Consider the following 18,767-nt stretch of genomic DNA (forward strand, 5'->3'; position numbering starts at 1 on the left):
GCAGTGTGGAAAAGGATATACTTGAAACCAAGACTTTTGATTCTGACCTACCACAAGTAGTCTGGTCACAGCATCATGTGGCTACAATAAAAATAGTAATAGTACATTTCCATTTTAGTAAAACACTTAGAGCACAAGCCCAAAATATATGTCTGCAGCTGATCAGAAAATGTAATCTATAATGTAAAGGGACATATTATAATACTGTTAGAGCAAAGTTATGTGATGAGTGAAACTGACATTTAATTTTACTACAACATAAAGCACATATCCTTCTTATGTGATAAAGTTAATCCAAAAAAGGTATATAAAGAAAGAATCAATGTGACAAAGGCACTTTATTAGCAACAACAAAGGTGAGCGTACAGAAAGTTTTTTTCAGATAAATCTTGTGACTTATTCAGATGTCTCTCTTAAGAGGTGTGTGTCACAGAGGTTCTAGGTTGTCCAGCTTTTTACTGTCCTAAAGGTAAAGTAGAATCTAGAGTACGGGCTGTACTAAAGCTGTACACCCAGCTTTTCTGCTGGCTAAAATGAGAGTCTGCTGAAACATATGTAGGTGACTTTTTAAAAGGAGATTATCTTTGGAACCTTCTAATATGGTTGTATTAATCATATTAGAACACCTAATTTTACGATAATAACTATGCTTAATTTTTACATATTAAATTTCCCCTTTCCTCCATGGCTGGCACACAGCATACCAGCATGGATACAACTTTGCTGCCTGGAATAGAATCAGGATTCAGAAAACCTGTTCAATATGGATTATGTCTCTTCAAGGACTTTTGACACACTGGAATGATTAAAAGGTTAAGAGTGTGATAGCAATGGAAGGGCAGTTTAGAAGCAGGGAATGATGCATCCAAATCTAAGACACTCTTCCCTGTGGAAAGATTTGACCTATTCAGGTCTATCTTATGCCTCGCTAGAAAAATGAGCTTTAATTTTCAATGACTTTGTTTTACAGGTCATACATATGGGATGGGTAAATGAGAAACTTGCAGGAACTCATTCATCTCAGCTCTACAAATTCAAGTTTCTGGCACTGAAGGGTTCATCCTTCTACATTTTCAGCACTCCACCGGTAAAAATATATACACATATATATATACTTTGGGGGAGGATTTAACTGTAGATGGAAACCTGTTTGATATGTCTGGGTTTATTTTTTCCTACCAAGTAGAGTTGTCAGCTGAGATTTCAAAAACAGTTAAAGCCATAGATGCCACTATGTTTCAGTAAGCTTTAGATATCTAACCTTTTTCAAAGTCCTCTGAAAATCCTACCATATCTGGATATCTCAATAAATTCTTAATAGAGAACATTTGTGTTACTTTTTTAAGTTGTTGTGTTCAGATTCTTTTCTAGTTGGTTATAGTCAAAATTTCATATCTTACATTTATTCTGAGGCATTTTTCCAGGTGTAATGACTTGGTAGTTACTCTGTTTTCTTAAAGATAGTCACATCATGAAATACACCACCGATACTAAAGTTGTGAATTTTACATACAGGCTAGGGATTGAACTATTACAGAGAATCCAATCCTAAATGTGCAGTTTGAATAAGTGACAACATCCTGCTTTGATTATTTCCATAGCTAAAAACTAGAATCGTATTTCATAACAGATGACTTACCTAATACCACTGTAAAACACTAAAAATTAATTTAAAAGAAGGGAACAGAAATGAACTGGAAAATTCTCGGCTCCTAAAAGTGACCCATAAATACCACATGGAAACTTTTTTATGCTTTCTTTCTCCCTTCAGAGAGCCATTGCTTTAAATACATCACAAAGAACAAAATGTAGAATTAAAATACATTTGCAGCTAAATAGCTTTCTTAATTCTTGATCAGAAAGTGGTCAATCTCCTGATTTGTTCAGCAGAAGCAAAAGCAAATCTGATTTTTTATGTGTACCACCAGCATACCTTTGTGAAGTACTTACTCTTTGAACCTTATTTATGAACAGAAGCAATTAATAACAGTCTCTTTCTCTAGACTGAAATTCTAAACCCAGTGATTCCTATAAACTTCTAACATTTATAAATGGCAAATTAATAGTACTTTTCTTAAAATGAGAGAACACATCTGGAAAAAGTTTTTTTTTTCTTTCTGCAAAAGAATATTCATGTTTATATGTTGAGGAACTAAAATCTTATTCAGTTACTAGAATCCAATTATAGTGAAAAACAAAACAAAACAAAAAAGTAAATAAATAGCACACCAAATATTCATGTGTCTTTAACTTCATGAATTTCAATTATGATGTTCAGACCTATTTTGGAAGGAAAATTTTTGATATAATTAAAACTATCTATCTACATGATACTAATTGAGAATAAACTACTTCATTTATCATATTCAGCATACTCATTTATCATATTCTACTAAGAACAGGCAAGTCAGGATAAATGTTTGTTAGCATTTTTACCATCTTATTTGTCACTATCTACTACACTCTACAGTGTTTCTGTGCAACATATTTGTAGAAACAATGGCTTTTCAAAAAAAAGGAACAAAGGTGACCCCTTTGGTCATGGTGTTACGTCATCGCAGTAATCAGATGCACTTAGGTGTACAATGTCAGTGACAGAATGCATAAATCCCAAAACCCATTGACCAGTTTTCCTGATCTGTAATCACACCACAGATGTTTTATATCAGGGAATTAAAAAAAAAATAAAAGAAAGGAAATTGGCAGTTTCCGTTTAGAATTCAAACCTGGATCTCGAGCCACAAGCTGGCTGGGGCTGCCCCAGCTGTCACCAGGACCTTGCTCCCTCAGAGCAGGGGGACGGGCCCCAGCAGCCAGGCCAAGCCCAGCCCTGTCCCACCAGCAGCCCTTGCCAGTACCAGCCCTGGGGAGGCCCTGGCCCATGTTGCATCCTGAAACTGGTTCTGTATTGCATGTCCAAGCACGAGTAACTTTGTAGCTTCAAACATAAATCCCCACAAGAAGCTTTACACTACTTTTAGTGATATTTAATTATGCTGCTCTTATTATCCCCACTGATTTTTTTTTTACTACATTAAGTGAAATATAAGAAATGGACTGTTCTACTACAAAAATATTAATACTGTTATCTTGCCTGATCTTTAAATGTTTGCCATTATGTTTTATTTCAGACATGTTTCTCTGATGCTATGCTATTGACAATGCCACACTGTAGTGTACATGAAGTAGATGATGTACAAGTCATATAGTTAGTTGTAATGACCTTATCCATAATTTATAACTGCTTATAAAAACATCTAATACAATTTTTACTCTATTTCTTTGTGTATAAGAGATCATAAGGGGGCAAATACAGTTTCTAACTTTCAAAAGAATAAACAAAATACAGCTACCAATGAGCAAAATTCAAGAAAAGTACAGATCAAGTACGGATTTTGTAATTTCAGAGAAGCTACTATAGAGAGTAGTGTTCTATATATACTCTGCTTAAACAGTTTCTCAGATGGTGCTTTCAAAAATGTAGACGCTTCCCAGTAAGAACAGATATCAAGAACAGAGTTGCTTACCACAGTAACAGAAATGGGCTAGAAAACTCAGCTGTGATGTGTAGACCAGGGAGTTTTCTAGCTCCATGATGAGGAACAAGCCATTTTCTAAAAGGCTGTATGATATCTTCTGTCCTCTCCAAGAAGAAGTGTTATTTAACATCTTCCATGCTGGAAAAAGCTCATAGGCTTATTCTTGTTTGACTGTAATGGGCGCATTTTCAACTTTTTCTGTTTTCAGTTGTGCATATAATTTCATTTGCATGGTTTGTCACTATGAATTGATGAGAGGTTCTACATGTACACAGAGATATGCATGTACAGATACAAAACCCAGCACCTGTTCATGATGGAGTGAAACATTGTCACATATGTTTGGCATGGTGTGCATAGCTGTAGCTGTATGCAGGAGAGTTTTATATGCAGAAATTGGTGATGTGCTGAAACGCTTTTACATTTAGACCTAATGATAGTAATCAAAATGTCTTTTAGGTAAATACGCCTATGACTTATAGGTCATAACTTATGACACTTCCTATCATAGATTTAATATCCACAAAGGCCTTGGAAAAGAGATAATTAGGTTTCATATCAGATTTAGCAAAGTCATTTTTTTGTGTCATCAGATGCTGTATATTCTCATGTTTTCCTGTTTTAAGTAGAAGTAAAATATACATGACATCTGCACACTTTCTTCCCCAGAATCTTCACTGGCCCTAGAAGTGCATCTTTTCTGTAGTTTATAGAGACAAATAGACTGAGATGATGTTCTCAGAGTTTAAATAGCTTGGGCTGTGAAAGTTCAAAAAGCAGATGCTTGGGAATGGCTGCAGCAGGCACTGACCTATAATTGAGACTGAACTGAAGAATGTGTAATTTGTGTTTATAAGGCATAAGCATGGATCTACTGCCTGTGTTTACTCCATTCATTTCAAAAATTTCTTCCTGTTGTTTTTATGTCAGTCTGGTTAGTTATACACTCTGTAACAGAATTCTTATCCACCCACTTTACAATATGTGAATCTTTCTGGATCAAGATCATTCCTGAATAAAGCCAATGAGTTTATGGTGAAGTTGCAGCTTAATGCTGAGACTTGAATATCTATAATATCTGTACTGAGGTCTGCTCTGCGTAAGAAGTGTTTTATTGGGGTTCCTGTTTTATGCAACAGTATCAGGACAAAACTTGGCAGATTTAGCGAAACTAGATTTTAGATTGCCCTTATGGAAAATGGATAAAGATATGGTAGGTGCCGTAAATATTACAGAATAGATAGCTCAAGGGGAAACAACTCTTCGAGTCATTGCCAGTGTTAGATTTGTCAATTATTCTGTAATCATGGCTGGCTCTAGGGGATAATTAAGGGCTAAAAATGCATGCATTTTTATTGCAGCTGATGGAGTCTGAATTATTGCCCTCTAGATGTTACCATATATAAATAAAATAGCAAACAGATGTGATTACAAAGTGCTTTCTATAAGCTGTTATTATGCTGTTTCCACTTATAATTGTATTTACTGTAAAAATATTTTAGTTCAGTTATATCCAAGGAATTCTGGGAGATTTTCTTTTTTGCAAGATAATACTTTATTTCTGAAGAAGCTAATTTTTTAAAAGAGTGGAAATTTATCCAAGAATACAAACATGACCGACAGTGAAGAGAAGATCTTGTTATCTCATCATATACATAATTTGACTAAAAAATTAAAAATTCTTAAATAAAGATATGAAAAATCGAGTCTTTATTTTGAAATTATTATGAAGACTCCATCCTCAAAATTTATGTTTCGGTTATATAGATATACAAATGAAAAAAATGTAGTGGTTACAATAGGCATGTATAAATTAAAACAATTCCTTCTCTGTAGAGTTCATTTTGATCTTAAGGCAATATACTAGACATCTAAGAACTAATGCATAATCAGCAACCTACAGCCTGTTCTCAAATCCGTCTGAAAACCAAATTTGCTGCACGATGTAGATGTTCATTAACTTCAAGACAAGAAATTCTTCAAGGCAAAAAAACAGTCAGTTTGAGTTTGGCAGATGATCACCTCTGCTGAAACAACGAGGAAAGTGGAAAGTGAATATGAATATTACGTGAAATGACAACAGTGATGGCCCTCAGGAGACAAACTGCCAGTTGTTTTAGAAAGAGTTATGTTTGTCTAGAGGAAGCAGATTCTCCATCTCTCATTCAGATAAGTGCATTAATCACTGACTATTATATATAATAGCACATCTAGAACCATATCCTGTGTTAGATTACTGATTCTGTGATCATCTTTGTTATCTGCCATTAACCTGTTATTTCAGGCTCTGCTCATCACTGGTCACTGGATTTCCCTTTAATTTTCATGTGATTTTCCTGAATAAGTATCACTGATAGTTGCTGCCTGTGGGAATTTTTTTCTTATTAGAAATATTTAACAACTTTCAGGGCATTAATGACTGATTGGAAAAGCTTGGTAAAATAATGCTAAATTGCAAAACTGAGGCACATACTCAGTTTTGTATGGAAATTTCAGTGACTTGTAACTTGAAATTGGCAAAATAGCTGAAGCAGAATATATTATTGCTTATTTTGTTACTGTAGTTCTTAGTAATTATAGTCCTGGACCAATATTTCAGAGTTTTGTTGCTGTTCAGAGAAGGTTCAACAAAAAGATCTCTTCTCCAGAAAACCTGAAATGTAACTATGAGAGAACAGATATGGGGTAGATAGAGAAAGACAGGGGGATATAAAAGGACAGTATTGGTAATAACCCACAACCCAAGTTCACAAAAGTATTGGTATAAAATTTGTGAGTAGTCTACAAATAGAAACTACATGAAGTAGTGTAGAGTGTTAGTGGTGAAGAGAAATGGAGTGGATGTATTTGTGAGGTAGTGAGAAAGGAGTTTTCTGAACTTTTTATAAAAGCCAAGAGGAATGCCAAGGAAAGATTTTTCTTTTTTCTTTCTTTTTTTCCTTTTTACAGCCAACAGAGATGTGCCTGAAACAGGACATATACTCTTTTTTGACCTTCCCAAGATCCAAAAAAAACTCCTAGATCACATCATTGATCATAATTCACTTAAAGAAGCTGAAACAATAAGGCTGTTTGTCAAAGAATGTTCTTCCTGCATCCCTAAAGTAGCTTATCTGACTGCATTTAACAGATTTACAGATTTAATTCACAGATACCATATTTACAGTTTAAAATTATGACACACTTTTGAAACTATCAAACATGAAAAACACCGTTCTTTTTAGGGCTATTTTACTATGCAAGCTTTATTTTATTACATTCCGAAAGCATCTGATAAATTTCTGTCTATTTTCAAATCTTGAAAAAGTTCTGAATTCATATCCTAGAAGAAATTGGGAAGACATTATTCAGTGAACAAAATTTTCAAAAACATTCATTTAATAACAAAGTAGTTGAGATTTACTTGAAAATTTCCAGAAAAAAATATTTTGTATTCACAGAATAAGTGCTGTAATTGTGGGGAAGTTGTACTGTTTTGTTTTTCCTATCTTCTTCTTCCTCGTAGTTTAATATCATTTTTAGGTTCCAGTTTTAAAGTAATCATATCTTTGAAGCTGTTGTGGTAGTCTTTAATGTGTTTTTTGAGATGATTAGATAAATAGCACTGAAGTGACTCAAGTGAAGACAGTTGACCGTCTATCCTACTTTTATTTTTAACAAAAGGAATAAATGCAACAGTACTATGAAAGCAATAGAAATAGTTATGAAGCTAATATACTCTATTTTATCAGTCTTTTACCTTGGACAAAAAATTACAGAGAAGAAAAGTACAGGTAATTTAATTGGTACATGAACAGTACTTTGATATGAAAGAGTACCGCTATTTAAGTGGTAAGTATTGGCAATTGTAATTGTAATTGTACGTTGTGTATATTGCCAATGTAACATAATAGGAATTGAGCTGCAGTGCGTAGCCATGGATGCTTTCAGTGGACTTTCTAACTCTACATATAAATCCTTATTTCTTTAGTTCACATCTTTGCTTGGATCTGACTACTCTTTATTGTGTGTTTTGTAGCATCTAGTTCAGGTTGTTTTAGACATCTTTAGGTTCCTGCTGTTATATCATAGTTCACATCAGGAACATCTCTTGATATATCTTTTTCTTTTTAAAGTTTATATATAATTTTTGAAATTTTTTCTTGGATGATTTTTTCCCCTTTCATGAAGAAGCCAGTGAAGTGAATACTATTGACCTGGAAGTATTTCATCTTTTTGTCTTTACCTTTGTAAATATTTTTAGATTGATTGGATAATTCTGCTTACTTGTCAGATAGTGAAGCTCCTCTGTAGTCCAGGTATTAAAATCTTTTTCATTTTTTCCCTAAGTTTTATTCTTTAAATATATTAAAATTTGTTAATATTATTTAGGTACTGTAAATTTCCAGAATCAGGTTCAGTGTTCACAGAAGCCAAGGAGTATGTTCCTTTTGCCTTCAGTGAGTTTTAGATTAGGTCTAGGTATAGTCATGCTACAATTTTTAATTAAGTGTGATACTCCCTTATATATGCCCCAAAATTATATTGACTGTATCTCCTTCTTTATGTTCTATATCTGTAGTGTAATCCTTTAGTATGTTTTGTTGGGTATCATTGCAGAATTCTCTTCTAAGGAATAACTGTTGTTCAGTTTGTTGTCTAACACATGGATACATATGTCCTGTATGCATGTGTCAAAATGATTTTAATTTTGTTGTTTTCTCTCTCCTGTTCTAAAATCTTAACAGTGTTTTTAAGAAAAATCAATGAATTATGTGCCCATTTAGAGCTAAGTATATTTTGAATTTGAGCATTCTTCTGAACTGATGTTCAGATTACTTGGTCTAAATACTTAAAACGAGAAGGCTTGAACAGTGTAGTTTAGTTTCTTAAATCCATTAGAATGCCTTTTTTAAAAATGAGGAGCTCACAGAAACTCACACTGAAGGAAAAAGTACCTGTTAAACACTTAGCACTTTTGAAAATCAGGTCTGTTATTCCAGTATCTCTTTATGGATTTAGAATTGTCACTTCAGGTTATATCTTTGTTCATTTGTATTATCCCTGTGTTCTCATGGGTGTTCATGTGGCCTTTCATCTGAGCTCAGCATCATCTGCCAGTTTATGAATGTGTTATTTTACACTCTTTCTGAAGCAATAAATATAACCAAATATCTACAAAAACAGTATTCAATAACTTTTACAATTTTTCACCAGGTAGTGCATTGAGTTAGCTAGGAGTTGGCTATACACCTGAAAAATGCTCAACAATGCAATTCTTTCTAATACTGTATAATTAGACTTTCACCATATTGTTGTGAATAATAGCATTCAGTTAAATTTGGTTATAAATTCATGTATTAGACAAGAGTTAGGTGGAAGCTGACTGAATGCTACTAGGTATTCTCATATATTTTCACACTAGTTTTTACTCTTTGTGAGACCTAAATTCACATGAACGAAAGTGTGTCTCAGTCTTAATTGACCCATTCTGAATATAACTTTCTGAGATATTTTGTCAAATGCTTTATTAAAAAGTAAATATGTTGTCATTTTAGAACAATTCCAAAATATTGCAATGTATGGAATGTTTAGAGGAACAATTCCAAAAGACAATAATGAGGAAAACTTCTTTATTGCTTAAGGAATATATTTCAGTGTCTCATTTATCTTAGACCTATTTATTAACTGTGTTACGATGGATATGCTCATGATAAATTGAGACATCTTTTAAAACAAATGAAGTGTATTGCACTTTTTGTGAACTCTTCTGATTCTTTGCAGCTTTTCTCATTGACTAGAAGTATATGATCACTTGCGATATTTTTAAAGCAATGCAGACTATAACAACAACATTTTAAACTTAGACATTCTAGGATAGTTCTAAGGAGAAAACTATAAATAATGTCAACTGCCCCTTTGGATTCCAACATCTCTTTGCATTATGTTTATTTCCCTTCCTTAAAATCCCTCCAAATGTCATTTGTGTTCTCCTGATGACCTTGCACACTATGATATTCAGGCTGTTTCACTCTTGGCTGTAAGTATGGTAGTTTTTCCTTGATACACACAGTAAAATAAAGACTTGGCTTATATAGCTGTTGATTGTGATCTATCATCCCTTGCTATCTCTGCACAAAAGGTCATAAGAGGTTACAGAGAGTCAAAGGATGAAAGAGATCCACAGGATAATGGGGAGAATTCTGAAGTATTCACAGTGAATTTAATGGCACAGCAGTGTTACCAGTGTCCATGGCAGCATCATTAATAGTAGCAAAAAACCCTAGCAGTTTAAATTAATCTTCAGGAATCAAAACAGAAGGTAGGAGCAAATGAAAATTCAGTTGTCTGGACAACTTTTAAGTTATACCCTCTGTCATTAAGTTCACTTTCATAAACAGCAAATTAAGCAGGTGCTTCTGCTTTTATGTCTTGTCTAGCCACTAATAGGGATGGAGGATTCTCATACTTTTAACTGAGAATGAAAAGAAATTTTTTCCTTCCAGAAACTCAAGACCAAATAATGAAGTAGCTATCACTCTGCTATAAATCTTATTTTGCAAGAAGCATTGAGATCTTTTGAGAGTCAACAGTAATGGGCCAGAACCTGTTATCTTTAATTAGTTTATTTTCAAAACAACTATCAAAGTAAAAAAGACTTCCCTTTAAATAAGAATCAAGGAAAGACCTGCAGTACTTAGCCCGATGTCAGCATGTTTGAATGTACAGTATTCCCTTATGAATCTGCCATAATTCCTCAGTTCCAGTTGCTTCTAATCTTGTGTTATTGCCAACTCCTAACAATAATTAAAAATCAAAATTCAAATAAAATATTGATTGCACCTCACTAGAAAGAAAATAGTAACAGAATATTTAAAATCAGTAATGTATGACTCCAAAAATTACTGCACTTTATAAAGTAATGGGAGGACAAGTGTAATATTTAAAATTGCTTTAAATTGGTTTTCTAAAGCAGCTGACATTAGATTTAAATTTGACAAAGTTCCTTTAAGGTAGTATTAAGTACTTTTAAAGTTATCATTAAGTAATGTCTTGAGCTTTAATTTATGATGAAACAATGCTTATAATATTACAGAAAGAATTGTATTGCATTGTATTTAGGTGATTTTTTAATTTAATTTTTAAAATATAAAAACTGTCAAATGGACAACCATGGAATATGAGTCCCTTTACATCCTGAAAAGATGTGGTGATACAGCTTTCACTTCCAGGGGTCTTCAGTCTCGTTTGTAATATGTGATTCATCTCAACTAAGTTTGGTTTTCTGAAAGCTACATATCTAATCTAAAGTAGTTACCAACTTCTATATCCAGTGACAGAAAAAGAAAAAGCATTTGCACAGTCTGTTCATAAACCCTATGGCAAGGATGTAAGACAACTTGGAGAAACCACTGTCTTGTCTTTTTTTTTTCTTTCCCAAACATGAGGGAATTAAAATTAGATTTATGAAGAATTAGATTAGATTGTTAATATTACACACTTCTGATATCTAAATTTAAGTGAGATGTTTTGCATGCTGGAAAGAAAGATTTCAGGTAAATTCTGGAACACTGCTTTTAAACTCATAGCTGTGACAGATATGTGGCAATAATGCCCATTAGTTCCTGTTGGAGTGGACACAAGAGCATATAAGATTAGACAGAAATTAACACTGAGTTCACATTACTCTTCAAACAGCATTCAGGTGAAATAACTTTTAGTTACTGACAAAAATCACCACAGTCTGCTCCTGAGTTTTGTGGTGCTTTTCAGAGTTCGGTTTAGTCACATTCTCCATGTATCTGAACAGTCATACCTGTGCATTCACCAAGAAAAAAAACATGACTTTGCTGTAAATAATATAAAGAAAATAATGTGTATTCGCCTTGTATTTTTTATATTTAGAGGTTCATGGTTTTTTTCTTGAACTGCATAGGCTAGATCCTGTTTTTAAAATAAAGCAGATGATTATCACATGATACCATGACCTAGACATTAGAGAGAAAAACTTCAAATATCATTCCAACTGTCAAGCTATAGCAGCCATTAATGTCAACAGGATACTGTAACAAAATCAAAAGAAAACAAAAAATTCCATTTCTTTTTAGTATTAAGAAATATAGGCACACAGCTGACATTCTTTCTAATGTCAGATATTGTAAATATATAGTCCTTTTTCATTTTTAATATAAAATTAAGGTCCTCGTGTTCTAGTGTATGTGAATTCAAAGCTGAATTTAGGATCACATCTTGGTTTATTGATTTAAAATTTTTATTAAATTGGGGAGTGCATTTGAATGACTCTGAATTTGAGAAAGTTCTGTCTGTTAGCATTTTGTAAAATAAATATGGTTATGTACCTCACCACAGAGATTACAAAGAGGTTTCCATCATACTGAAGTAATAATAGAAAAAATGTAATCAAATATGTTTTAATTTTAGTAAGAACCCTCTAGGTTCTGTTTCTTTAAAAATGAAATGCTATTTGGCAGTCTTTTTTAAATCCTGGATATTAAGTGTAGTAACGTTTGAATATTTTTATAGTATCCAGTAGAATAATCATTGGTGAAATCTTTTTAATTTTTCATCTTTTCATAATTTTAATAGAAATATGTAAAAAGAAATATGTTTTTTAATATTTTCTTTTGATATTATAGGTAAGCACACTAGACTGGGTACGAGCTGAAAAAATCTATAACCTCTGTGAGGTTCTGTTTAAAATTCACAAGGTAGGTTTCCCAAAAATTACGATTATGCTATTTAGTAAAAAGAGTTTATCTCTTCAGGTTAATGATGATCTCAAGTTAAGATTAACTGGTAGTAGCTAACATTCAAGTAGTTCATCTGTTGTTATAAAGCCTATTCTTTGCAGCAGCTGCATTGTCTATGTAAGTATAAGAGACTACAGCAAATGGATTAGGTTCCAAGCGAGCAACTTACTAAAATACTTCCAAATTGAAGACATTTTTCAGTATTACAGCCAGCCATGTCAATTATGAATGAAACAAACAGCTAATCATAATGAAGCTTGATATTGCATTTCTCTTTAATGAGTCAGATTTTTACATGACTGTGACAAAAAATGCTTTCTTTGTAATTTTGATCTATGTAAGGTACTTTTATTTAATTTGCATAATAAGGAATACAAAATTCTGTCCTTGTTAGATTGTGAGTAACTTACTAACACTATAATTGGTTTTACCTTACAAAGGACAACATGGTGCATTCATGTATTGTAGGGTTTTTTCCTTTTTTGCATAGTCTAGAGACGTTGTCGTGTTTTATCTCTTTAGCTTGTCCCGAGGAATGACTTTTTGGCCAGACATTAGCAGTCTGTTTATAGAATTGATTTGTGAAAGATATTTTCATGATAAGTTCCATCAGATAGATTAAGTTAGTTCTTTATCAGCTAATCGGAAACTGCTTTGCAGGTGGGAGAAATAACTTGATCATCATCATTTTGGACAGGGAAACCCAAGCATAGGTATATTAAAAGTATGCTTGTAGAGTCGCAGAAGACTGAAAGTAGAGCCATAAGAAGACTGTAATTCACCTGAGTCCCCAGACTGCACTCTAACTGTGAAATTATACTTTCCTTCACTATATTTGCAAGCTATGAAGTTTACACAGGATGATGTCCAGAAAGACAGTAATGGTACCAGTTTGCAGCCATCCAAATGGGAAGTTAGCTGGAAAAAACTTGTACTTATCTCTCTCACGTTCTGTATGAGTGCTTTAACTACTAGACTACTTGCTGTTAGAATTACATCAAGAAATGCCATCCTAAATAAGAGATATTTTGAAGAAAATAAAAATGAGTGAATTCCCAGGAAAAAATATAATAATTCAGTCTTTTTTCATGAAATGCTATTTCATTGAAAAATTCCAAACCAACTGAAAACAATTCTGACCAGCTGCTGACCCTTTCCTTACTGTTATTCCTTTGACCATGTGCTAGTGTTCTAAAGAAGACGGGTTGGTCTGCTGTCTGTACGTAACTGCAGAAGGAGAACAGTAGCTCGCCGACTTAAGTTCCATTACTGTAAGGGAGTGCTAGTTACGGATGCTTCTCTGATGCAACACAGTTATTATTCAGGACAAGTTACAGAAGGAGAAGATCAAAAAATATATCTTTCAGAGAGCTGACAATAACATTCGATCCCCCTTTTCTGTCTGGCTCAGAATGGAGTTCCCTGTAATGACCAAATTCTTTAAAGAATGGGGTGACAGGTATGGATAGGTACAACATCTCGACCACTCAAACTATTTGTTCCAAACTAGCTTTCAACAACACAGGCACACTTCCTATGCTTGTTTTGCTGATAATGACTAAAAAAAAAAAAAAAAAAATAGAAAAGAAGAACAAACTTGAAAATATGATCAAGTTATAACCACAGAGCAAAGAATATGTGAGATGACAGAAACTACAAAAATAGTTCTTAAACATGTGCTGACATCTGCATTTTACAGAGGTGTCATTCGCTTTAGCTGACAGCTAAAGGAGCCTCTACTGACTTCAGTGGCCAGTTTTGCTGGTGTAAATGAAAAGTTCAGCAGTTCCAGCCCTTCAGCCAGAGTGAGGAGATTCCTTCACTGCCTATCACTGCAGCAAAGGGCAGAGGCTCTGTCCCAGGTTATTGATTCTATTTCCTTAAAATTTTATTAAACCTTATATTTTCCAGATAAATAAATTGGGCAGCGACAAAGTAGATACTCGTCAAGCCTTTTGAGAAGGGTTTGCTGTATAGTAGGCATTGTTTTTGTTTTCTCTCCTATAAATGTTACTACTGATTTCATACTCAGTCCTTCCTTGAATATTCTGGTAAGGTTAATTTCAAGGACATCACAAGAATTTGCTTGAAGTAAATGCTGAAAAAAATGAAAAAAATGAAAATTCTTAATTTTCATTAAGAAAAAGTGGGAAATAAACTACCCACAATTCAACTCGTAATGTCCTTGACATTTTAATAGATGAATGCTTAATTCCAAATCTTAGTGATTAAATTAACTAATTTACAAAAGCTTGAACTCAACACTGAAGTTTCTTTTCTGTTGGTTCTTTAGTATACATGACAAATGAAGGAAATTGTGTGAATCAACAAACATGGACAAAATTCTTAAGAGATTAAAGCTTCTGCATGGCAGACTCAAAGGTGGAATTCATGTTGTAAAGACTGCAGTTTTGGGAGAGCTTTTTAAAAGATTTTCCGAAGCTAGTTAGAACTACTGTAAGGGTGTAGTGGAGAATATTGTATCATTTTGGTTCTTAGGAAAGATGGTTCTTAAGGCAAGGTCAGTTGTTACACATCAGATTGCAAGCTTCTCGTGTTGATTATAACATAAGTTAAAAATGGAAAATAAGAATTCAATATGGAAATTAGATTTTAACACAAAACACTTGCTATATTTTAGGTTTGTGTGTGTTTACATATGTACATATATATACACACACACATGCAAACATAAACATACATATGCAAATATGTGAATGAATATTCATATTTCACATTCTCACACTTGAATATACATGAACATTTAGTGGTAACAACCAGATGATTGAAAATCTGATCTCATTTATCTCATTTTTCTCCCTACATCTTAACTCATACTCCATATTTACTGGAACTGTTACTGAAAATATAGTTCAGAGGCAAGAACATTAGATACTTTTTAAAAATCAATCTGCCCTAAAAAACATTTCATTTTCTTCTAATACATAGTGTTTCCACACATCACATTTTCACATTCAGTCAAAGTAAAAAAATATATATGTATTAGTCTAAGAGCCAGGGTAAGCATTACTGAGTCTCAAAGCAGAAGTAGGCTTAATACCTATTAGTCCATGGCTGCTGAAAAACAGGTGACACTTGGGAACATAGGAGAATCTCTGCTCAGCTTCCATTTCATCAGTCCAAAAAAGCATGGGAAAATCGGTTTGAACTGCCTCAAGACCATTCTCTCCTAGAATAGCTGCAGGGCCATTTTTGACAATGAAGTGCAGTGTACCCTGGTGGTATTACATGCCACGTCCAAGGTGCCCCCTAAAACACCCACAGCACACATCACAGCTTAGGTTTGAGTAAATTGCATAAAGTTAGATATGCCAGCTTTATGTTACTCAGTAGTTCACGAGCACAAGCAAAATTCTCAGTTCCCACATGAGAAGTTTGGTGCTGTTTGTGAATATGGGGCAGTACCTGGAGGAGAATGTGCTAGCAGAGCAGTTTTTTCTTCTGCTTTTTATTACTGAAAAGGGAACCTTCACTGCTCTCCTGTGAAGGTGGTTGTGTGTTCATCTAGAACAGGAAGGACACAGGACCCTAAACTTGTAAGCATTTATTTTATACACATGATTGTAGGTTACATTTAGATGTTCAGATCCCAGTTGTTTGCTTATTTGTTTGTTTTTATGTACATGGGTTGCAGGTCCAGACTTTGGTAGGTTATGATAGACTACTATAGGTCCTGGAAAAATGAATGCAAAATCTTTAAAGTGCTTATTCTGACTACAGGATTCTAGGACTTGGGTACAAAGCTGCATTCTGATCTTTTCAAAGCCACCTATGTCCAGTCCAGCATCTGCTTTTATCCCATATCTGGCTGACTAGAGACCTCTCCTAAACCCAGAAACAAAACGCTCTTTATAGGTGACATTAGAGCGTAACGAATGGGATTCTCTTTGCAAAGTGCCTTTTGTTCTTTCACTGTTCTCTTCCCTGTGCCATCAAAGAGAAAGGGAGGTGGGAAAGAGCCCTATCTAATATATAGAAACTAAAACATATATAATTTGAAAATTCAACTGGTGAAAATATTTAAATCTATAAGCAGCTGGAAAGACTGGCTTTTTAATTTAGTTTTGTTTTTCTCAGTTTTCGTGCTAATCAATGATAAACTGAAACATAAAGGAAGTTTCTTGTAAGAGTGTGTTTTCATTTACAAAACCTTGTGTTACAGGGATGTATTTTGGTTATAAAAGAGTAATGTGGAAGTTCTGGTTTGTCCTGAAGTTGATAGCAGGGTCTCACTTCACTGCCCTTGTAGTTGCAGGGCACACTGGCAGCTACTAAGGGACCTGTGTAAGCTCATGTTGTCATTTCCAAGAATAACCATTAGATTGTTAATAAATTACTGCATTAGCAGACTGGAATCCAACTAGCGTGGAGTACTTGTACTCTGCTGTAAGACTGGTGCAGAGCTCTTCAACTGCATTCAAGCAAGTCAGGAATTTCCCTCCACTTGATTGTAAACAAAATGTCATTTCTTTGAGCTTATAAGAAGTTCTTTTCAGTGTCACCTCTGAGTAATCTATGACTGGACCAAAACTGTAAAATGAAATGGGCTCATTAAAAGTGCTTCAAGAAAAAGAAACTCAATCTTTCAATCTTACAAATCTGAGTTTAGTGTTTGGGAAACACTTTAAATAAGATACCATTCATTTAAGTCTGTTTCAAAAGTAATTTCTTTCGTAGAAGCATTTATCACTATATGGGGGAGTCTTTTGTTTTATTTCATCTTTAAAAGGTTTTTTTTGTTTGTTTGTTTCACAAAATCACACTGATCAGTTCCTTGATTAACTGTGCAACTTAAACTAGGTATGTGGTCAGCTAAATTTATCTCAGATACAACTCCACTGACTGCGAGGGGCTATTTCCTGCCGATTTTTTCATAAATATGTTAGTTCAAAGGGGTGCTATTATGAAGACATTTGAAAAACCTATGATGAAAAAACATAAAAGAATATATATTATATAATATGTATTTATATATATTTATATATTTACTTTTATAATAGATTATAAATTCAAAAGCTAAAATATTTAAATTAGAGGGAATTGCTTTACTTGGAACTGGTATCTGACATCATAGTCACAATTTTTGCTATTTTAAATGGTCCATTTTTATAAAGTAGGTAAGACACCATTTTGCTTATAGAAGTTTGAATTCAAGTTCACATATAAAACAAAAAATAGCAATTCACTTCCAAATGGTTGATCACAGGATAGCTGGAAAAGGGGAGAAACAGAACTGGAAGGATATAAAATATAGTTCCATATATTATCAACACACCTGCTAATAGGTGTTCCTCTCTCTCTTCAGCATGATAGTGCAGACCTTTTAGTCATCACCTGGAATCATGGATGAATTTTTAAGAAACTTCTCCCACCATCCTCTGGAGAAACAGTAGTGTGCTATCTGCTCTACAGCCAGTGGCTTTCTTAGAAGTTCTGATGCACTCCCATGTGCTGTCTCCCAAACTTATCCCCAGTATCTCTCCAAAATCCTTCTTTCCCTCTTTCGTTGGTAGGCTTGTTCTCTAACCTTAGTCAGAGAACTTCCTTCTGGTCACCCTCCTAATCATCCCTTCCTCCTCAACTTCATTACTATAAAATCCTTTTAAATTACAATGTATGTATTGCTTAGATTACTTTGACGGTATTTTGGAAGTACAGAAGTAGCTCAGATTGTATATACAGGTTAAAGTGAATAAAAAGTAAAAGAGAAGTTGTCTTTGCAAATATTCCTGAATTCTCAAAACATTGCTTCAAGATAATTGTTAATATAACAACATAAATAAGTGAGTACCTGTCATTTACAGAAGACAATGTTGCCGTAACTGCTTGTTTTTGCTAGATGAAGAGTCACATACTGAAACATGTCTTTCAGCTCTGGCTTGCTGATGATTGCTGGCTACAAGCAAACTTGTATTTAGGTATTCATCAAGACTATGATCTTGAAGACCAGAGGCCATATTGTTTCAGTGTTATGGTTGGACATGGCAAGAGTCATTATTTCAATGTAGAGCTTGGCATTGAGTTGGCAGTGTGGGAGAAATCTTTTCAAAGAGCAATTTTCTTGGAAGTTCAAAGAACAGGGGTAAGTAATGAATAATTTGAATCCTGGAGCCATTTCATCAGTAAAATATTCTGTAACAAATTTTAGCAAAGTTACTGCATATGTTTAATAATTGTTTCAGATTAATGTGCACTGTGAGTAAAGATCTGAGTATACTTTAATACACCAAAGGCTTCTGAAAGCTTCATCATCACATAAATATTTATCTGTCTATGACTGTGTGATAACACTGTATGAGTATATTATGACAGTTTGAAAATTAGAAGTAGTAATGTATAAATGTACTTTGATTACAATAAACTGGAAATTGATACATTCTGCAACTGGAAAAAAATTTCTGTGGAGTTTCTTCAGGACACCTTAAACAGTGTCCTCCATAAAGCTTATTTTCCACTT

General features: G+C 33.8%; 1 long non-coding RNA gene across 1 annotated transcript; it reads left to right on the forward strand.

Annotated features, from left to right (window-relative positions):
• Positions 1-1,007: 1,007 nt before the first annotated feature.
• On the forward strand, positions 1,008-18,446 carry LOC135323617 (uncharacterized). The gene is made up of 3 exons (XR_010385087.1): positions 1,008-1,087; positions 12,176-12,247; positions 18,183-18,446. It is a non-coding gene; the product is annotated as an uncharacterized LOC135323617 (long non-coding RNA).
• The last annotated feature ends 321 nt before the right edge of the window (positions 18,447-18,767 follow it).

The sequence above is a fragment of the Dromaius novaehollandiae genome, chromosome 25 (assembly GCF_036370855.1).
Source record: "Dromaius novaehollandiae isolate bDroNov1 chromosome 25, bDroNov1.hap1, whole genome shotgun sequence".
Lineage (NCBI taxonomy): Eukaryota > Metazoa > Chordata > Aves > Casuariiformes > Dromaiidae > Dromaius > Dromaius novaehollandiae.